This window comes from Triticum urartu, chromosome 2 (genome assembly GCF_003073215.2).
Source record: "Triticum urartu cultivar G1812 chromosome 2, Tu2.1, whole genome shotgun sequence".
Taxonomy (NCBI): domain Eukaryota; kingdom Viridiplantae; phylum Streptophyta; class Magnoliopsida; order Poales; family Poaceae; genus Triticum; species Triticum urartu.
Window position 1 is genome coordinate 561,520,432 of NC_053023.1, and position 23,410 is coordinate 561,543,841.

Sequence of the window (23,410 nt, forward strand, 5' to 3'; positions counted from 1 at the left end):
CAAGAGGGACCAGGGAGCCGCGTAAGGTCCATTGATACGGCGGCGGGGGGCGGAGGACTCGCCGGTGCGGCGACGGAAGCGCTATTCTTCCCGCCCAATATCCTCCGTTGAATAAGAAGAGATGCGACGCAGGAGGCGTTCGCAAGCACATCAAGAAACGGACTGAGAATGGGCGATACAGGACGATTTTTTTTGAGGGGCAAGAAGATTTTTCTTTTTGAGAAGTATGATAAGGAAGATGAGTTTGTGCGTCCCTTCTGTCTAGGTCAAGTTATTTGTTTGGCCAAGTCCAAATAATTAAAAAATAAAATAAACTCTTCCCAACAAAATAACTAACCATTCTGTAACCCCTCAAAAAAAAAACTAACCATCTATAAAAAAATCAACACGGGTAATTTTTTTTAAATGTTAGAGTTTTACATTGTGTTCACATTCTTGGTTTCAAAAAATATGTCCGCACTTTTTAAAAGCTTATTAAATTCCAAAAAAAGAATTTACTAAAAATTTTTCCATTAGAAATGTACAACAAAAAACTTTTCAAGAAAGCTCCTTAAAAAATTTTCTTCTTCAAAGAAATGCACTGATTTTCATTAAAATAGTAACTATTCTTAAAAAAGTGTTCAGTTTTTATGAAAATGCTAACTTTTAAATAAGGAAATTTCCGCATTTTTCAGAAAAGCAAAAAAAATGACAGACAATCTATTCCAAGAAAAAAAATACTCTTCCATAAAAACAGATGAAAGAACGCTAAGGCGGCTCTTCACGTCCGAACTTCATGCTACACAAAGAACTATCAGTTTAACCTTATTATCGATGTATATTTAAAATTAGATAAAAAAAAATGGTGCCCGGTGCAACGCACGGGCCATTTGTACTAGTAATAAACAAAATATGAAAGTCCAAGTACCACTTTATTAAGATATTAATGTGTATCTTTGGAGGAGTTCTCTACCGAAAGACAACCTCACTTCCTCCCAACTGGCAATAAAAAAAGAAGTGTAGTTTTTGACGATGGAAACAATCACACATCTTCTTCTTACAATGCAAGTTTTCACGCTCTACCATGATCAGTCATTCAAATAGTGTCATTTTATATCCGTTCACTACTATTATCAATATATACGGTCACTGGCTTCACGAAATACCAAATATTTTGTAGCATCCAATAAGGTGGGACCGGTTGCTTATTATGGTTGATTTGGCTATGTAGAAACGATATGTTTTTAATGGCAAATCTCTTGTCCTGTGCGGGTTATATACCGTTGTACACAATGGCTTTGTCGTACGTGTCTATGCTACACCGACGTAGTACCATTCAATATTCAAGAGGTGTTGTGCATGCGGTTAGAGCGGGCCCAGGAGGTTTTTACCCAAAAAATCAGAATCTCCGAATCGGTCCACAGCTCAATCGACATTAGGTATAGTGTCTGTACGATATAACTTTACTGTTGTCAACATGCTACTTGTTACTTCGAGTCAGATTGTGAGGTCTGGTTATGTTGCATCGTAGTTATTGCATAGGCCGAAGTATCACTTTGATGTGTTAACAAAAGCGTCTTTGTCAGAACAAATAGAGAAGCAACATCAATCGATTATACCACATGGAAATTGCAATTTGCCATCTTTAACAAAAACATCAGTTATTATTTGTAAATTAGGATAGCGTCCATTGTGGCCAGACAGCAGGCCTTTACGATGTTATATCTTGTTGCTGGAAGCTCATGATAGCCCGTGGAAGACGATTCTCAGAGGTCTCTCTCCCGCGCAAGTACGCAACAGCTTCCTCTTCGTCGGGGTAGGGGTACTCCCTTGCCGCCCGTTCTCTGGCTCGTCGTCGCGTGCCCTGGCCCGGAGAGCTCATATATATATTTATATCTTCACCAGGAAACATGCCTGACGTACATATGCCCATAGTGCCTGAGATCATATTAGTACGTTCTAGAAATTTGAAGTACATTGGCGATGAGTGGGGCTTATACTTGGCTGGGGCGTTTTGGCCCATGGTGAAGTGACGGACGGAGTAGAAGAGGGAGTGGATGTGCGTGTGGTTCTCCGGCGCGACCGATTGCTCCTCCGGCCGCCGCAGTTGAGCAGAAGATGAGAGAAACCGTTCGTAAATTTTCCTTACGAAACTTTATCCAATCGGTCGTCAGAACTCAGAACAAGATTGGGTACGGCCCAAAAGCTTAAGCAGTTGAATGCAAAGGAGGCCCAAATAAAGACCTAACCGAAGCCTCCAATCTCTCTCAGTTACTACCTACGATCGAGGGCGGCGGCAGTCGCTTCTGCTCTGGCTAGGCATCACGATGGCCAGGACAACGGGCCCCGCCCGCGCGCGGCGGCGGCGGCAGATTCTTCTCGTGTCGCTCCTCCTACCAGAAAACCCTACGTCTGCCGTCGGCGTGAAGCAGGGGGCAGCCACCGACGACGGCGTAGCGTTCGAGCATGAGGCCACTGGGGAGCCTGTATCGAGACAGACGCGTAGCCGCCGCCGCCGCGCCGCCTCCATCGGCCGCCTCCCATAGGAGATCATGTCGTTCGAGATCTTCGTCCGCCTTCCGGCCAAGGACATCCTCCGCTGCGCGCGGTCTGCCGCTCCTGCACCGCCTCGCCTCGGTGCCTGATTTCCTCCTCGCCCATCCGCAGCCCAGCCGTCTCTCCCCCTCGTTCAGCTCCCATGGCACATTATTTAGGCAAGTACAAAGGCTGGCCACCCAATCTTGGGCATGGCCCCGGGTCGGCTGTCCTTGATTGAAAGATTACCATGGCTTTGAGCTGAAGGCCTCCTGTGATGCCTCCTTCCTGATTAGCACTTTGGCGGCCGCTTTAGGATCTGCAACCCGTCACCCGTCAGTGCGCTCCACTCCCACGGCCTCACACGAAGGGCATCGCAGCAACATCAAGATTGCGGCGTTGTACCGTGTACCCTCCTTCGGGTGAAGTAACCGCGTCATGTACAGGACAGGGAGTTACCCACGCCAAAAGCAGCTGCCTGCTACATCCTAACGGTTGGCGTGGAGGCTCGCCGTGTGTATTGGAGTTTCCTTCGGATACCCTTGCCATACAGAAAGCTAAGATTACCGAGAATGGAGTGACCCCTATTAATGTGAGCCACCCGTCGTTTTTGCGGTTTGCCTTCAATTGGGAAACCTGGCTGGCTGACTATGACGCCAACAATATAGTCGTGTTTGACACGGTGGCCGAGAACATTCAGGTCCATGTGTTGGCCCGCCTAGTGCGACGAGCTGCTGCACTTCATTTGTGTGGAAGGTTTGATTGGCTTTAGTGCCTGGACGACGAGAGGACAGTCGCCAGAATCTGGGTGCTGGAGGACTACGAGGGAGCATGGTCTTTCAAGTATCATGTCAAATCCCCATGAGAGCTTGTGTTCGCATATGTATGCGCAACATCTTGTTCTGTCCACAAGGGAGACGTGCTGGTCTACAGTCCGTTACACACGCTACATGTTTCGTATGTTGACAGCAACGGCGAGTTGCTAGAGAGTTCTCATGTGAACCCGAGTTACAACGTAGTTTGGACATTAATTGAACACAGGTAAAAGAAAGCCTTGTCGAGCAGGAGTTCTTCACAAAGCAAGGCGCTCCATCAATCATTTCTTTTCCAAACGCTCTAATTAAGGTAACCTCAACTTATTTTTGTCTATTTCCTTGTCTTTTAGTAAATTTTATATACTTTAGTGATTAGTAGAGCTATTATATCTTCTTAGAACAAGACATGTTTATACAATCTGGATTTTTATGGACCTGAACTCAACATTTACTGGTTGCGTGTGTTGTATTTTTCACTAATAATTCTTTCCTCAAGTTTGTAATGGCTTTACCGTACATATTTGGTTACATTCTGATGTCCAAGATAGATACTTAAAATATGTTTAAACGTCAAGATGAAACAATTAATCTGATGTCTCAACACTTATGATATGGCCAAATTAAATTGCCTCAAATTTGATCCATCTACTTTCTGGAGTGTGAATCAGCTGGTGTAGGTACGCCCAACTAAACTTTGAACATAGATGTCACATTTCATAAATGTGGAGAAAAAATAATTAAAGCTGCATGCTTCACATGGTAAGAAGAAAAATAGTTCCTTAGAGGGTGCTTGGATCCAAAGGAACTTATTTAAGTCTTGGAACTAAAAAATAGTCTCTTTAAGATGGCTAAAGTTCCAGCACCCCAGACTAAAGAAGGGCTAAAACTAAGTCTGAGACTAAAAATTTTAGTCCAGGGTACCCCTACTAAAATGTGAATTAGTCTCTCTCTCCTCATTTAACTCCTCTCCTTAACACAGGCGAGTTCTGGATGGAGGGTTTGGAGATAATAATATGCTCATTAACTTGATTTTAGTCTCTTAGTATTTGGATCCAAGCATGCACCCTCTTAGGAATTTAGATGCAAGAGGATTGACTTACTTGTTCAAGCGGAAGTGGGGATGAACTCGTAGATACCTAGCAGCTAAAAAGAGATCCAAAAGCACCGTATATGGCTCAAATAGTTCTTATTAAGAATGATCTATGAACTACAACGTTTCGTAGGAAGATTAGTACACCAGATATTTATTCTTTCTCACTTCCTATAGAACCAAAGGATAAGTGGAGTCAAAAGCGACAAAGATAAAGTACCAGCAGGTGCAGACATAGGTGGAGACTTTCTTTTTCTTGCACATATTGAGCTTTGTTTCGTTAAGATCTCAGAACAGCTCCGAATTGGAAAACATAGTGGTGTATAGGTGGTCACCGGGAGGAAATACTGATTTTAAAAGCGTCTATGTTCAGCATCAAACCTCAGTTCAGCATCAAGCGCGTCTATTTTTTCCCTATATCTACACATGTGTCACCCAGCGCACAATAGGCTTTCATATGTTCTTCCTCAAAACACGGTTTGCTCCTTCATGGCAGAGAACAACTTAACCACCAATCTCACTATTGTTTGGTCAAAGGCTTCTCCCACCATCTCGCAATCATTTAGTGCAAACACAACATCTTATACTGATAACTCTGGCAGAATTTGAGGATAGTTCCAATAGTGTTGTACTCTGACTCCGGGTCGTAGCTGTGCCTTTACTGCCTCCCAAGTTTTAGCTATTTTATTGGTGTATGTAATGCATTCTGGGCTCATAGGCTGCTTAATATATTTACGTTTCTTACAAGTGAAGATGCACCCTCACATATTTCCTACCGCTTTCTCTGTGCATATGTCCATTTAATCTTACCTAGCCTCATGCTGATAGTTTAATTTTAAGCTTCAAAGCAGTTCATATTTGGTTAATATAAGTACGTACTGATGTTGGTTGTCTCTTCTGTTTTTAGGCGATGACATGCGAACACCTATGTTGATAAGGTGTAATAGGCTACACCATAAAGATTAAATTGTTGCGCACCGCAAGTGACAAAATTTAACGTCTTGTTCTTGATTCGTGCTCCTCCAGCCTATTGCTTTTAGTTTAGTATACAACCCATGTGTACCTTTCTTGGTTGTCTTATTCGTTACAGATCAAAATCTTGTTACTTAAACTGAGAAAGCAAATGTTTACTGCATTTTTGGAACGAGGTACTGGGGTAACGGCCGCTGTCAAAGCTTTTGTCCCTCTTCCTTTGTTTGCGCAGCGGGCAGTGCGTGTCGTTGTGGTTCACCTTGCGGGCAATCACACGACAGGTCCTCCGACTCCAGCTCGGCGGACTATGAACATCTCTTCAACACCTCCTCCTGCTCCATCGTGGCAATGGGATGACGAAATGAGCGGAACTGGGGTGGGTGGTCGCGATCTGAGAGGAGACAGCGGAGAAAGGGCGGGCTTTCACGTCGGAAACATTGGAGTTTCCAAATGCGCAGCTCTACCTTGATTTGGCTAGGTCCGGGGGTGTCGGGGCCCTACGGGCTGCTGTCCAGACGTCCGCAAATCTCTCCAAATTTGCTTCCGGTTTGCCGAGTTCAGAAGTGCGGACCGGTTCACAAATGTTTCGTGCATGATGTTAAATAAGACAAAATGTCCAGACCGTGTTGTCTGGACGTTTAACGGCATTTTGATACACGACATTGAAGTTGGCCTTACGTGCGTGCTAGAAATTGAGGTACGACGAATCTGCTGGGACCTGTGGTTGGCGAGATCGATCTAGGCAATAGTGTTGGATGAGGAAGAAGAGCGAGTGGATGTGTGTGGAGCAACTGCTTGTCCTGCCGCCGCGATTTGAGGGAATTGAAGCAGTCAGAAGGGAAGATGGAACAGAAGGCCCAAAACTCATCTCGGAACGTACAACTGCACAATACCTACCCTCTCGCTTAGGCTTTACCAACTCCAGCGGCGGCGACGCCGGTGTTGAGTCTTTGTCCCCTGCCCCTTCACGGATAGCGGATGATGTTCGCTCGGGCTCCCCTGCCTTGGCGTTACGAGGTTACGTTGTCATTGGCTTTTTGCGAGGGTGTCTAGGGTTTTGTTTTCGGTCCACATCACCATGGCTGGAGGTGCGAGCTCAGCCTCTGTAGTAGGAAATAAATACTTTGCAGTGACGACTCGGTCGGGGTAGGGGTACTCCCTTGCCGCCCCGTTCTCTCGCTCGTCGTCGCGTGCCCTGCCCGGAGAGCTCATATATATATATTTATATTCTTCACCAGGAAACATGCCTGACGTACATATGCCCATAGTGCCTGAGATCATATAGTACGTGCTAGAAATTGAGGTACATGGCGATGAGTGGGGCTTATACTTGCTGGGGCGTTGGCCATTGGTGAGTGACGGACGAGTAGAAGAGGGAGTGGATGTGCGTGGTGGTTCTCCGGCGCCGACCGATTGCTCCTCCGGCCGCCGCAGTTTGAGCAGAAGATGGAAGAGAAACCGTTCGTAAATTTCCTTACGGAACTTTATCCAATCGGTCGTCAGAACTCAGAACAAGATTGGGTACGGCCCAAAAGCTTAAGCAGTTGAATGCAAAGGAGGCCCAAATAAAGACCTAACCGAAGCCTCCAATCTCTCTCAGTTACTACCTACGATCGAGGGCGGCGGCAGTCGCTTCTGCTCTGGCTAGGCATCACGATGGCCAGGACAACGGGCCCCGCCCGCGCGCGGCGGCGGCGGCAGATTCTTCTCGTGTCGCTCCTCCTACCAGAAAACCCTACGTCTGCCGTCGGCGTGAAGCAGGGGGCAGCCACCGACGACGGCGTAGCGTTCGAGCATGAGGCCACTGGGGAGCCTGTATCGAGACGGACGCGTAGCCGCCGCCGCCGCGCCGCCTCCCGGAGGAGATCATGTCGTTCGAGATCTTCGTCCGCCTTCCGGCCAAGGACATCCTCCGCTGCCGCGCGGTCTGCTGCTCCTGGCACCGCCTCGCCTCGGTGCCTGATTTCATCCTCGCCCACCATCGGCGCCAGCCGTCTCTCCCCCTCGTTCAGCTCCATGGCGACATATTTAGGGCAAGTACAAAGGCTGGCCACCCAATCTTGGGGCACGGCCCCGGTCGGGCTGTCCTTGGATTGAAAGATTACCATGGCTTTGAGCTGAAGGCCTCCTGTGATGGCCTCCTCCTGATTAGCCACTTTGGCGGCCGCTTTAGGATCTGCAACCCGGTCACCCGTCAGTGCGCTCCACTCCCACGCCTCACCACCGAAGGGCGTCGCAGCAACATCAAGATTGCGGCGTTGTACCTGTACCCTCCTACGGGTGAGTACCGCGTCATGTACAGGACAGGGAGTTACCACGCCAAAGCAGCTGCCTGCTACATCCTAACGGTTGGGCGTGGAGGCTCGCCGAGGTGTATTGGAGTTCCTTCGGATACCTTTGCCATACAGAAAGCTAAGATTACCGAGAATGGAGTGACCCCTATTAATATGAGCCCACCCGTCGTGTTTGGCGGTTACCTTCATTGAAAACCTGGCTGGCTTGACTATGACGCCAACAATATAGTCGTGTTTGACACGGTGGCCGAGACATTCAGGTCCATGTGTTGCCCGCCTAGTGCGACGAGCTGCTGCACTCATTTGTGTGAGATGGAAGGTTTGATTGACTTTAGTTGCCTGGACGACGAGAGGACAGTCGCCAGAATCTCTAGGTGCTGGAGGACTACGAGAGGGAGGCATGGTCTTTCAAGTATCATGTCAAATTCCTCATGGAGAGCTTGTGTCGCAATATGTATGCGCAACATCTTGTTCTGTCCCACAAGGGAGACGTGCTGGTCTACAGTCCGTACACACGCTACATGTTTCGTTGTGACAGCAACGGCGAGTTGCTAGAGAAGTTCTCATGGGAACCCGAGTTACAACGTAGTTTGGACATAATTGAACACAGGTTAAAAGAAAGCCTTGTCGAGCAGGAGTTCTTCACAAAGCAAGGCGCTCATCAATCATTTCTTTTCCAAACGCTCTAAATTAAGGTACCTCAACTATTTTGTCTATTTCCTGTCTTTTAGTAAATTTTATATACTTTAGTGATTAGGTAGAGCTATTTATATCTTCTTAGACAAGACATGTTTTATACAATCTGGATTTTTATGGACCTTGAACTCAACATTTACTGGTTGCGTTGTGTTGGTATTTTTCACTAATAATTCTTTCCTCAGTTTGTATGCTTACCCGTACATATTTGGTTACATTCTGATGTCCCCAAGATTAGATACTTAAAATATGTTTAAACCGTCAAGATGAAAACAATTAATCTGATGTCTCAACACTTATGATATGGCCAAATTAATTGCTCAAATTTGATCCATCTACTTTCTCGAAGTTGTGAATCAGCTGGGGTGTAGGTACGTCCAACTAACTTTGAAACATAAGATGTCACATTTCATAAATGTGGAGAAAAAATAATTAAAGCTGCATGCTTCACATGGTAAGAAGAAAATATGTTTCTTAGAGGGTGCTTGGATCCAAAGGACTGATTTTAGTCTGACTAAAAATAGTCTCTTTAAGTGGCTAAAGTTCCAAGCACCCCAGACTAAAGAGGGGCTAAAACTAGTCTTGAGACTAAAATTTTTTAGTCAGGGGTACCCCTACTAAAATGTGAATTAGTCCTCTCCCCATTTAACTCCTCTCCTTTAACACAGGCGAGTTCTGGATTGGAGGATTTGGAGGATAATAAATACTCATTAACTTGATTTTAGTCTCTTTAGTATTTGGATCCAAGCATGCACCCTCTTAGGAATTTTGGATGCAAGAGGATTGACTTACTTGTTTCAAGCGGAAGTGGGGATTGAACTCGTAGATACCTAGCAGCTAAAAGAGATCCAAAGCACCGTATATGGCTCAAATAGTTCTTATAAGAATGATCTATGAACTACAACGTTTCGTTAAGAAAGATTAGTTACACCAGATATATTATTCTTTCTCACTTCCTATAGAAACCAAAGGGATAAGTGGGAGTCGAAAGCGACAAAGATAAAGTACCAGCAGGTGCAGACATAGGTGGAAGACTTTCTTTCTTCTTGTACATATTGAGCTTTGTTTCGTTAAGATCTCAGAACAGCTCCGAATGGAAAACATAGTGGTGTAGGTGGTCACCGGGAGGAAATACTTGATTTTAAAAGCGTCTATGTTCAGCATCAAACCTCAGTTCAGCATCAAGCGCGTCTATTTTTTCCTATATCTACACATGTGTCACCAGCGCACAAATAGGCTTCATATGTTCTTCTCAAAACACGGTTGCTCCTTCATGGCAGAGAACAACTTAACCACCATCTCACTATGTTTTGTCAAAGGCTCTCCACCATCTCGCAATCATTTAGTGCAAACACAACATCTATACTGATAACTCTGGCAGAATTTTGAGTGGATTAGTTCCAATAGTGTTGTACTCTGACTCCGGGTCGTAGGCTGTGCCTTTACTGCCTCCCAAGTTTTAGCTATTTTATTGGTGTATGTAATGCATTCTGGGCTCATAGGCTGCTTAATATATTTACGTTTCTTACAAGTGAGAGTGCACCCTCACATATTTCCTACCGCTTTCTCTGTGCATATGTCCATTTAATCTTACCCTAGCCTCATGGCTGATAGTTTAATTTTAAGCTTCAAAGCAGTTTCATATTTGTTAATATAAGTTACGTACTGATGTTGGTTGTCTCTTCTGTTTTTAGGCGATGACATGCGAACACCTATGTTGATAAGGTGTAATAGGCTACACCATAAAGATTAAATGTTGCGCACCGCAAGTGACAAAATTTAACGTCTTGTTCTGATTCGTGCTCCTCCAGCTCATTGGCTTTTAGTTTAGTATACAACCCATGTGTACCTTTCCTTGGTTTGTCTTATTCGTTACAAGATCAAAATCTTTGTTACTTAACTGAGAAAGCAAATGTTTACTGCATTTTTGGACGAGGTACTGGGTAACCGGCCGCTGTCAAAGCTTTGTCCCTCTTCCTTTGTTTGCGGCAGCGGGCAGTGCGTGTCGTTGTGTTGACCTTGCGGGCAATCACACCGACAGGTCCTCCGACTCCAGGCTCGGCGGGACTATGAACATCTCTGTCAACACCTCCTCCTGCTCCATCGTGGCAATGGATGACGAAATGAGCGGGAACTGGGGTGGGTGGTCGCGATCTGAGAGGAGACAGCGGAGAAAGGGCGGGCTTTCACGTCGAAACATTGGAGTTGTCCAAATGCGCAGGCTCTACCTTGATTTGGGCTAGGTCCGGGGTGTCGGGGCCCTACGTGGCTGCTGTCCAGACGTCCGCAAATCTCTCCAAATTTGCTTCCGGTTTGCCGAGTTCAGAAGTGCGGACCGGTTCACAAATGTTTCGTGCACGATGTTAAATAAGACAAAATGTCCAGACCGTGTTGTCTGGACGTTTAACGGCATTTTGATACACGACATTGAAGTTGGCCTTACGTGCGTGCTAGAAATTGAGGTACGACGAATCTGCTGGGACCTGTGGTTGGCGAGATCGATCTAGGCAATAGTGTTGGATGAGGAAGAAGAGCGAGTGGATGTGTGTGGAGCAACTGCTTGTCCTGCCGCCGCGGTTTGAGGGAATTGAAGCAGTCAGAAGGGAAGATGGAACAGAAGGCCCAAAACTCATCTCGGAACGTACAACTGCACAATACCTACCCTCTCGCTTAGGCTTTACCAACTCCAGCGGCGGCGACGCCGGTGTTGAGTCTTTGTCCCCTGCCCCTTCACGGATAGCGGATGATGTTCGCTCGGGCTCCCCTGCCTTGGCGTTACGAGGTTACGTTGTCATTGGCTTTTTGCGAGGGCGTCTAGGGTTTTGTTTTCGGTCCACATCACTATGGCTGGAGGTGCGAGCTCAGCCTCTGTAGTAGGAAAGAAATACTTTGCAGTGACGACTCGTGGGCGGGACGCACGAAAAGAGGATCTGGATGGTGGCGAGGATGCATGCAAGGCACAGCTGCCACATCCCTGTTGTCTGGCTGAGAAAGTCCTATATCCTGGTGATGGAGATCCTGGTGGAACGAGTATTGAGCTGCCGCTGTTTCCACCTATGCTACTGGTGTACATCTCACCAAGGAAAAACAACAAGAAGCCGGCGTTCATCAACTTGGGCGGCTGTACCTTGCATGCAGCAACTGCGGAGAAGGGTGTACAGGAGACGACCATCGGAGAGAACCCAAGTGTTGGCAAGGAATTAGACTTACCAACACATTCCTTTCAAACTCTACATCCCCCGTTGGCGTTGAGCATGGCTGCATGGGGTAGCCACCGACGGTGGCGGCGCATTCGAGCATGAGGCCACGAAGGAGCCTGTATCAAGGTGTCCCCGCTGGCACCCTCAGCCGCCTCCCGGATGAGATCGTGGTGTGGGCGATTCTTGTCTGCCTTCCGGCAAGCGATATCCTCCACTGTCGTGTGGTCTGCCGCTTCTGGCGTCGCCTCGCCTCTGCCCCCGATTTCTTCCTTGCCCACCACCGGCGCCATCGACATCTCCCTCTCGTCATGCTCTACAATGCAGCCGCCCTAGCTGGTACAAGTATAGAGGTCGGCCTCCCGATCTTGGAGCACAGCCGCTGCCGGCCCATCGTAGGGATCGAAGACTATGACCCCTATGATGGCTTTGGGACACACGCCTCATGTGACGGACTCCTCCTGCTCAGCCGGTGCGACGACATTTCAGCTTCTGCAACCCGACCACACGTTAGTGCACTGCTCCACTCCGAGGCCTCGCCCTTGACAGCCGTTACAACATGTACCTGCACAAACCGTCCGGAAATTACCGCGTGATGTACAAGAAAGGAAGACACCACGCGGAATCAGCTGCCAACTACATCCTTACAGTGGGGTGGAAAGGCATGCCGAGGTGCATCGGACTTCCTTTGGATAAGGCTACTCATAGTGGGGAGTAACTTACACTAGTAACATGTATGTTATGTCTATGTTACTACCTCCATAGTGGGTATTGTCATAGATGTGGTAACATAGAGAGCTTTATTTATTACTTTGTAGACTCATTTTACATTGCTATATGATGGTAACATATTATGTTACTCCATTTGTACCTCTCCTTATTAATTACTTGCCACGTCATATTTTTTGCCTATGTGGCATGCATGTTACTACCTATATTACTCCCGCTATGAGCCTAACCCTGTCATCAAGGAAACTATGATTGCTAAGAATGGAGTGACCCATATTAATGCGGGTCCACGCACCGTGTTTAGAAGTTGCCTTCATTGGGAACCTGGCTGGCTTGACTTCAATGTGGACATCATAGTCATTTTTGACACGGTGATCGAGTCATTTAGGTCCATGTGTTGCCCTCCTAGTGCTACCAGTTGATGTACTCCCTCCGTTTTTATTTACTCTGCATATTAGAGTTGACTGAAGTCAAATTTCGTAAAGTTTGACCAAGTTTATAGAAAAAAATATAAACATTTACCGTAACAAATCTATACGATGTGAAAATACAATCAATAATAAATCTAATAGTATTGATTTATTATTGTATATGTTAATATTTTTGTTTATAAACTTGGTCAAAGTTTATAAAGTTTGACTTTGACCAAAGCTAATATGCGGACTAAATAAAAACGGAGGGAGTACTTATTTGTGCGAGATGGAAGGTTTTATTAGCTTTAGTTGCTTGAACGATGAGAGGACAGTCGCCAAAATCAGGGTGCTGGAGGACTACGAAAGGGATGTATATATTCATTCAAGTACCATGTTGAATTCCCTATGGAGAGCTTGTGTCGCCATACAGATACACGCTATCTCATTTTATCCTACAAGGGAGACGTGCTGGTCTACAGTATGTGTAGCTTACATGTTTCACTGTGTTAGTACCAGCAAGTTGCTAGAGGAAGTCCGATGGGAATCGAGTCACATGGTTTGAACATTATTGAACCCAGGTTAAAGGAAAACCTCGTCGAGCACAGTTTCTTCCCAAGGCCAGGTGCTACACAACTAAGGTTTTTTCAAAGGCTCTAATGGCTACTCCAACAGGCTGACGCAAACGGATGTGGATTTTGTTAGTTTTTTGTCCGCTTGTATCAGCCGAGAGGACGAGTGTGTCTAGTTTTAGCAATGGGAGCGTTAGTGCGCCCAACGCGGCTGTCGGCTGACGCATTAGTCCGCTTGGTCATAAAAAAACTAAATAGGCATATAAAGCATTTAAATTTAAAACACACATATTAACAAAACATAATTAAATATATTAAAACGCTAGACAAAGTCCACTTCAAACATAATTAAACACGAATAAAACTAAAAAAACACAACCGCCCCGTCGTAGCCCGCAGCCCTAGGCGTCGTCTGCGGAGTTGGAGCTGCTGAGGTTGAAGAACGCTGGCAGCGCAGCCCAAGAGAAGGCATCTTTGTAGGCCACTAGCGCTGTCTCCTCTGGCATCATCTGATGCGGCGGCACTGCCTGACGCCACAAGTGCGCCTCGTCCTCCTGCTACCGCTACTCCTCCTCCTTGCGCCCTGAACGCAGCCGACGCTCGTCCTCGTCGCACTCCCGCTGCATTTGGCGCTCGGTGTTGGCCCGTTCCTCCACCAGCCAGTGCGCCTTCCAGATGTCGAGGTGCTAAGCCTCCTCCTCGGATGTCGTGTCCATCCAGACGACTAGTGTGCTGACCCACTCTCCCACGATGCCGGTTCACTGTTACATCTCGAGGACGCCATCATGTGCGGGCGATTGTCGGTGCGGGTGCTGGCGGCGCGTAGACGATGTATAGCAACAAAAGGCAGCACACCCCTTGATGGACCATCGTCTGATGGTCGTGCATACTGTTTGTCGTGTGCACAGTAATTCTCCGTTCCCTTCAAAGCCTCTCTCTCTCCTTCGCGACAGCCTATGTCAATTCAACCAGCGGAAACAGTTTCCTAGTTGGTAAAGTTGTGTTCTCACATCCATTTACTATTCACCTGAACACCCTTTATCGATTTTTTTACTATTCACCTAGCCTACTAATCCAAACTGTGGTGCAGGACCCGGCATATATCCCAACGAGATATGGGTACTGACTGGACGATGGATAGCCGTGTGTCTAGACACCCGGGTGTTGAAAAGCCGTTCTCATTTCATCATAGCTAGTAGCATTCCCCATATCAATACCCTTACGACAGGGAATATGTGTTGTAGTCATCAGTATCTTTAACTTTTTTTATATAGTGGAAGCCATCAGTATCTATGTGAGATTGAAAGACATTAGCACCTTGGGCTGTAGTCCTAGGAGGAGTAATAGTCGTGAGAGTCCAGGTGTTTGGGAAGTAGGTCAAGTGCGGTGTCGGCAACTCCCCCAAATATACATGCAAAATTTACTTGCTGCGGTTGGCGGTCGATTCGGTGAGTCTCTCTTTTATTATTTTTGAGAGGCGAGGTGGAAGATTCGGTGCGGCCCAAAGGCTTCTGGATTCGCCATATCAGCATTGCATGCAAAGAAGGCCCAAACTACGCAAAGGGATTCACCAACCTTAATATCATCGGCGTCTCACCTGCACAAAACCTAACAGAAGCCTCCAATCGGCCGCAGTCGCTCCTGCTCTGGCTAGGCATCACGATGGCCAGGACAAGGGGCCCCGCCCGCCGGCTGTTCCCGCGGCGGATACTTGTCGTGTCTCTCCCGATACGAGATCCCATATCCACCGCCGGGGCCGAGCTAGGGCAAGCCACCGACGACATGGTTGCGATCGAGCGTGAGGCCACCGGGGAACCTGTATCGAAGCGGACACGCCGCTGCCGCCGCCCTCGACCGCCTCCCGGAGGAGATCGTGGCGTGTGAGATCCTTGTCCGCCTTCCGGCCAGGGACATCCTTCGCTGCCGTGCGGTTTGCCGCTACTGGCTCCGCCTCGCCTCTGCCCCTGATTTCCTCCTCGCCCATCACCGGCGCCAGCCGTCGCTCCCCCTGGTCGCGCTCTACCGCGCACTCTGTACAAGTAGAGCGGATGTCCTCCCAATCCGCGGCCGTGGCCGGCCCATCGTCGAGTTCGACGACTACAACAACAACCGCAGTGGCTTCAAGCTGCACGCCTCCTGTGACGGCCTCCTCCTGCTCAGCCGATCTGACGAGAGCTTCAGCATCTGCAACCCAGCCACGCGTCAGTGCGCTCCCCTCCGAAACCTCACCACCGTTGGCCACATCAACATTGTGATAGCCGCGTTGTACCTCCACCACACATCAGGCTAGTACTGTGTCCTCTACTGGAAAAAGAGACACTGGAAAGGGAATCAACAAGTGAAAGAAGCTTCCTGCTACATCCTTAGGGTGCGGCGGAGAGGCTCGCCGAGGTGCATCCAAGTTCCTTCAGAGATCCCTGCCATGAAGAAATCTATGATAGCTGCGAACGTGATGACCACTATTAATGTGGCCCCACCTGTCATGTTCCGCAACTGCCTGCACTGGGAACCTAGCTGGCTTTGCTATGATGTCGGGGACATAGTCGTTTTCAACACGCTGGCTGAGTCATTCAGATCCATGTGCTGCCCGCCCGGTGCTACTAGTTCCTGCACTTGCTTGTGCGACATGGAAGGCTTGATCGGCTTCAGTTGCTTCGATGATGGGAGGACAATCATCAGAACCTGGGTGCTTGAGGACTATGAGAGGGAGGTATGGGCATTCAAGTACCATGTTAAGCTCCCTGTGGAGAGCTTGTGCCACTTGACAGATACACGACATTTCATTTTCTCCGACAAGCGAGATGTGCTCGTCTACAGTACGTACGCACGTTACATGTTCCATTGTGACAGTACTGGCAAGTTGCTAGACGAATTCCAATGGAATCCTGAGTCACAGGGTTTGAGCATTATTGGGTATAGGTTCAAAGAAAGCCTTGTCGACCATGAGTTCTTTGCGAGGCGAGAAGCAGCTCGTGATGGACAACCAAGTTTTCTTCGAAAGGCTCTAAATTAAGGTACCTCAACATAACAGTGATTTTGGTTTATTTATGTATTTCTCATCTTATTGCGTTTTTTAGTGTAGTGATTAAATGGAGCTATTTCTTTCTTAGTCAAGATGTTAGCTCTTTCTATATTGGTCATTGAGCAGTTCAAATGCTTTGATTGCTTATCAGATAAGAGGTAAAAATATTCTTCATTCATTTATTTTGTTAATTCAAAATTGCATTCAAATCCATTCTTTCTCATAACTTGAGTATTCCATATAATTTGGATTTCATGGATCTTTAACTCCATTTTACTATCACAGTAAAACACTTCAAATATGTATACTACCTGAAGATGAAAACAATCACTTTGATGTCTGCACTTGTTAGGTGGTCATATCCATCTAATTTGGGAAAGATGTGAATCGACTGGGGTGTAGATATCTAACTTTGCAACATAAGATGTCATGTGTCATATATGAAGAAAAGGATTAAGACAGCATGCTTCACATGGTAAAACAAAAATCAGTGCTTTGAATATTTTAGATCTTGTTAGTTGATCTGTCTATGCGCTTTATGAAGTGTGAAGGTGAAGTCTGCTATGTTCAAGAAACACCAGCTGCCAATTAACTCTTGATGATCTTTTTTTCTTTTCTTATGGCAACACATAGGTCATCGGGGCATGAATAGACTTCACCCGTTCTTTCTTGAAACAGGGTTGACCCTTTGTCGTAGAGAACAATTTAACCACCATCTCGTTACGTTGTGTGACAGTCTTAAGAATGAGGTTACAATCTGGGTGTAGAGATTTACTAGTTTGCTAGAATTTTTTGTGGACTAGTTAGTGGTGTACTCTGACTCTAGACTATTGCTACTGTGCTTTTGATATCTCTTGAGTTTCAGTTATATTCATGTGTTTAAATGTTTTTTCAGGTTGTCTGATCATGCACGAAATATTATATTTCTATTTCTTACAATTTGTACCACACGCTCTGAAATTTCCTTCAATTTGCCCTCTGCATATTTCCATTAAACCTTTCCTATCATATCATAATACAAAGCCTCAATGGATTTAATTTAATTTTAAGCTTTAGATAACTTCAGTATAAATATAAGTTACTGATGTTGGCTGTTGTTGTATTTTAGGGGTTGCAAGACACAAATGTTGATAAGTACTACTGGCCTATAACGCGAAGATTTATTTTCAGGCGCTGGCGGTGACATAATTTGAACTAGTTGTGCCACAGTATTGTCCAGTCACAACATAGACACAATATAATGTTTCACTCTCCTTTTACTCTATGCATTTATTTGTTTGTAGTATAAGTATACTGCTCATGGTTATTGAAGTTTTCTTGGGTGATATGCACCGGTTATATGGTCTAAAAAGATATTCTCTAACCGAGGAAACAAATATTAAGTTCATTGTTGCACGTAAACTTGTGCATTGAAATAAGGGATGTGCTAGCCTTTGAAGGCGAAGTCTTGGCCTCCCGGCATGCCATGGTGTTGGCTGCTGAACTGCGTTGGAGAAAGATCATCACTGAATCAGATTGTAAAGCCCTGGAGGACGACTGGCATCAAAGGAATGACTGGGCCGTTGGTAGGCATATTATTCGAGAGATGTGCACCTATCCCCCAAACTTTCAGGGGTTTGAGCTATGATTTGTTGGGAGACAGGAAAATGATGGAGCCCACAAATGTGTAAAAGCATGCACTATTTGTAGTTATTAATAGCGTGTCCTTCGATGTAATCCCTGACTTTCTGAATGTTGTGGTGCAATCAGAAGATATGTACAATGGCTGAATGAATAAATGCCATTGATAGTGGTACTACTAAAAAACCATACGTGATAGAAATTAACGTGGGGTTCTCTGACTTCACCATGCATGTCACCGACAGCACCTCTGGCTGCCGGTACACTACGGGCGTGTTTGGTTACTTGGGTCAAGACAAGATGCATCATATCTGCTATGCTGGCTGAGTCTGGCCTGGCTGATCTAGTGCAACGAGGGGCTGAGACGTGTGTTTGGTTGCCTGTAAGCCGTGGGACAGGTTGACCTGAGATGGTGTTTGGTAGGTTGTATGAGAAATCCATGAGCAGCCGTGCCTACCATGCCAGGCTCCGGCAAGGAAGCAGCAGCAGCCGTGTCTCACCGTCGTGCAGCCGTATTGGTGAAGAGGGAGGATGGAAGGTTTCCATGCAAGGCACTAGGCAGTGTGGCGGTGTTCAGGTGGTGGCTGGCCGTGAGGCCATTGACGAGGCCGAGCATTGTGGTGGTGCTCTCACGTATGGAAGCTCGTCGGCCTCCCGTGCCCGACGGCCGCGCGTGTCGACGCCTTTCCTTATAGCAGGATGACGCTCCCCTCCCGTGGGCCTCGACGCCTCCCCAGCCCGGCGGCCAAGCCCCTCGTTGCCTCCTCCTCTGTGTCCGTGCTGTCTCAAAGCTTCCCCTATTGGACAGCCGTGCACCACGAGGGAGTTTCGACCAGCTGTGAACGAGGGAGCTCGCACCGACGGTGCAAGAGGGAGCTCGTCCGGCGGCGGCGCCGGCGGTGGGCTGGTGTGCTCGATCTGATCTGAAATCTGATGCATGGTGAGAGAGAGAGGAAAGAGAGGCAGGGAAGGTTGCGGTGTTTCAACGTAATTTCAGAAAACATCAGGAGCGATCTCATATACCGTTTCGTTTAAGTCAAGGCGCGGGTGCAAGCGCGGGCCTGGCTCCCGGAAACGCCCAATTCTTGCGTTTCCCTCAGCCTGGAGGGCTGCTTTTGCATTGGCCGGGCCAGGCTTAGCAGGCCATACAGGCTACCAAACGCGCTGAAATTTGCATGCCATGTGTGAGCCAGGTGCAACACAGCTAACCAAACACCCCCTATGTTTCTCAAGTGAGTCAATGTAGGTGGGGTGCCTTCATGGCGCGTGGCGCCTCCGACGGTTTGAGGGAGCCGAAGCAGCCAACCAGGAGGAAAGATCGAAGAGAACCCGACCTATTACAACTTATATACAACCTACGGGTGAAACAGATTCTTGATTTTTTTTAAATGGAAAATGTTTACAATCAACTGGACTCTCTCTCTCTCTAACCGGCTCCTGCGATCGACATGTGCCCCCCATGGGGCCCTCCATGCATCCTCCCAGCCTAATCCTCTCCACCTTACCCTCATCTAGCCGCGGGTCGTCTCCCTCTCATCTCTCCTCTGCTGCAGACCGCCAGGGCGAAGCAGAGCCGGTCGTCGCCACTACGGCAGACTTACTCCCCCTACCCCTCCCCTTCCCTGTCGCGTTTAAGGGATGCTGCAAGCCCAGCCTCCAAAAGCCATCGTGAGGAGAGAGGAGTGTTTGCGCTATAGCGAAGCATCAATGGAGCATCTGCCATGGTCGTCTGCGATAGATCCGTGAAGGAGGTAGCCGGTGCTGCGATGGAGAACCGCCGCACCGGAGACCACGAATCGACAATAGCTACTATGTCGACCACCGCCTGCCATGGCCGTCTCTGCGAGCTGCAATGGAGCGTCGTGCGGGAGCTGAGACGGTGACCCAACGAGTGGCTGACGGAAGCATTGCAACTCCCATGATGTTGCCTTGAAGCTGTCCGAAGCACTGTCGGTGTTACAATGGAGCAACGCCAGGCCACCGGAAGCATAGCTGGCGCTGCAATGGAGCTTCGATGGACGCCGGTGGTGCTGCGTTGGAGCTCCACCGAGGCTGCAATGGAGCTTTGTCGCACGCCGTCTGTGTTGTGTTGGAGCTACAATCGCATCGCGTTGTGCTGCAGTGAAGCTTTGCCGGGGTGCCAGCAGCGCTGCGTTGAAGCTGTTTGTGTGCTCGCTGCTGCCGCGGACAGAAAACACCCTGTCACCACCTTCTCTAGGGCACGCGCGGGCTTAGCCGGCGGCCCCTCTGGCGACGGCGATGTGGGAGCGGGGAGTGGCGGCCTTGCGGTGGCGGCGCTGGTTCTCCCCGTGTCACCCGAGCAAGGAAACGCGGGTCAGGAGCCTTGGCGTGTAAAAACATTCTCCTAAATCTGGAGAATATTTGTTGTTCATACAATAAATTCAACTTTTAAAGAAAAGGAAAAATCACTCCCTCCGATCCAAATTAATATTTTACCAAAGCACTGATAATTAATCTGGATCGGAGGGAGTACAATAATTTTTGCATAGGAAAAAGGAAAGATCAACAAGATGGTTTACGTCGTGGGTGGACAGGCGTGCAGCGTAGTACATGTCCTGCTGAGCGCCTCCGGCGGCCGTGCAAGGCATGTATATCTCCTCCTCCTTCGAGTTGCTAGAGACTTAGAGAGATCCCCCAGAAAATACTGTTGGAAATATGCCCTAGAGGCAATAATAAAATGGTTATTATTATATTTCCTCGTTCATGATAATTGTCTATTGTTCATGCTATAATTGTGTTATCCGGAAATCGTAATACATGTGTGAATACATAGACCACAACACGTCCCTACTGAGCCTCTAGTTGACTAGCTCGTTGATCAAAAGATAGTCATGGTTTCCTGACTATGGACATTAGATGTCATTGATAACGGGATCACATCATTAGGATAATGATGTGATGGACAAGACCCAATCCTAAGCATAGCACAAGATCGTGTAGTTCGTTTGCTAGAACTTTTCCGAATGTCAAGTATCATTTCCTTAGACCATGAGATTGTGCAACTCCCGGATACCGTAGGAGTGCTTTGGGTGTGCCAAATGTCACAACGTAACTAGGTGACTATAAAGGTGCACTACGGGTATCTTCGAAAGTGTCTGTTGGGTTGGTACGAATCGAGACTGGGATTTGTCACTCCATATGACGGAGAGGTATCTCTGGGCCCACTCGGTAATGCATCATCATAATGAGCTCAATGTGACCAAGTGGTTGATCACGGGATCATGCATTACGGTACGAGTAAAGTGACTTGCCGGTAACGAGATTGAACGAGGTACTGGGATACCGACGATCGAGTCTCGGGCGAGTAACGTACCGATTGACAAAGGGAATTGTATACGGGATTGATTGAATCCTCGACATCGTGGTTCATCCGATGAGATCATCGAGGAGCATGTGGGAGCCAACATGGGTATCCAGATCCCGCTGTTGGTTATTGACCGAAGAGTCGTCTCGGTCATGTCTGCGTGTCTCCCGAACCCGTAGGGTCTACACACTTAAGGTTCGGTGACGCTAGGGTTGTTGAGATATTAGTATGCGGTAACCCGAAAGTTGTTCGGAGTCCCGGATGAGATCCCGGACGTCACGAGGAGTCCCGGAATGGTCCGGAGGTGAAGAATTCTATATAGGAAGTCCAGTTTCGGCCACCGAGAAAGTTTCGGGGGTCACCGGTATTGTACCGGGACCATCGGAAGGGTCCCAGGGGTCCACCGGGTGGGGCCACCTATCCCGGAGGGCCCCAAGGGCTGAAGTGGGAGGGGAACTAGGCCCTGGTGGGCTGGTGCGCCCCCCTTGGGCCTCACCCTGCGCCTAGGGTTGGAAACCCAAGGGGTAGGGGGCGCCCCACTTGGCTTGGGGGGCAAGCCACCCCCCTTGGCCGCCGCCCCCCATCTAGATGGGATCTAGAGGGGCCGGCGCCCCCCCTGGACCCCTATATAAAGAGGGGGGAGGGAGGGCTGCGCACCCTAGCCCCTGGTGCCTCCCTCTCCCTCCCGTGACACCTCTCCCTCTCGCTGAGCTTGGCGAAGCCCTGCTGAGATCACCGCTGCTTCCACCATCACGCCGTCGTGCTGCTGGATCTCCATCAACCTTTCCATCCCCCTTGCTGGATCAAGAAGGAGGAGACGTCTTCCCTAACCGTACGTGTGTTGAACGCGGAGGTGCCGTCCGTTCGGCGCTCGGTCATCGGTGATTTGGATCATGACGAGTACGACTCCATCAACCCCGTTCTCTTGAACGCTTCCGCTCGCGATCTACAAGGGTATGTAGATGCACTCCCCTTTCCCTCGTTGCTAGATAACTCCATAGATTGATCTTGGTGATGCGTAGAAAATTCTAAATTCTGCTACGTTCCCCAACAGTGGTATCAAAGCTAGGTCTATGCGTAGTTTCTATGCACGAGTAGAACACAAGTTGTTGTGGGCGTTGATTTTGTCAATTTACTTGCCGTTACTAGTCTTATCTTGATTCGACGGCATCGTGGGATGAAGCAGCCCGGATCGACCTTACACATACGCTTACGTGAGACTGGTTCCACCGACTGACATACACTAGTTGCATAAGGTGGCTAGCGGGTGTCTGTCTCTCCCACTTTAGTCGGATCAGATTCGATGAAAAGGGTCCTTATGAAGGGTAAATAGAAATTGGCATATCACGTTGTGGTTTTGGCGTAGGTAAGAAACGTTCTTGCTAAGAAACCTATAGCAGCCACGTAAAAATTTGCAACAACAATTAGAGGACGTCTAACTTGTTTTTGCAGCATGCGCCGTGTGATGTGATATGGCCAAAAGGATGTGATGAATGATATATGTGATGTATGAGATTGATCATGTTCTTGTAATAGGAATCATGACTTGCATGTCGATGAGTATGACAACCGGCAGGAACCATAGGAGTTGTCTTAATTTATTTATGATCTGCGTGTCAACATATAACGTCATGTAATTACTTTACTTTATTGCTAAACCGTTAGCCATAGTAGTAGAAGTAATAGATGACGAGACAACTTCATGAAGACACGATGATGGAGATCATGGTGTCATGCCGGTGACGACAATGATCATTGCGCCCCGAAGATGGAGATCATAAGGAGCAAAATGATATTGGCCATATCATGTCACTATTTGATTGCATGTGATGTTTATCATGTTTTACATCTTATTTGCTTAGAACGACGGTAGCTTAAATAAGATGATCCCTCGCAATAATTTCAAGAAAGTGTTCCCCCTAACTGTGCACCGTTGCGAAGGTTCGTTGTTTCGAAGCACCACGTGATGATCGGGTGTGATAGATTCTAATGTTCGAATACAACGGGTGTAAGCCAGATTTACACACGCAATACACTTAGGTTGACTTGACGTGCCTAACATGTATAGACATGGCATCGGAACACGAAAGACTGAAAGGTCGAGCATGAGTCGTATAGAAGATACGATCAATATGAAGATGTTCACCGATGTTG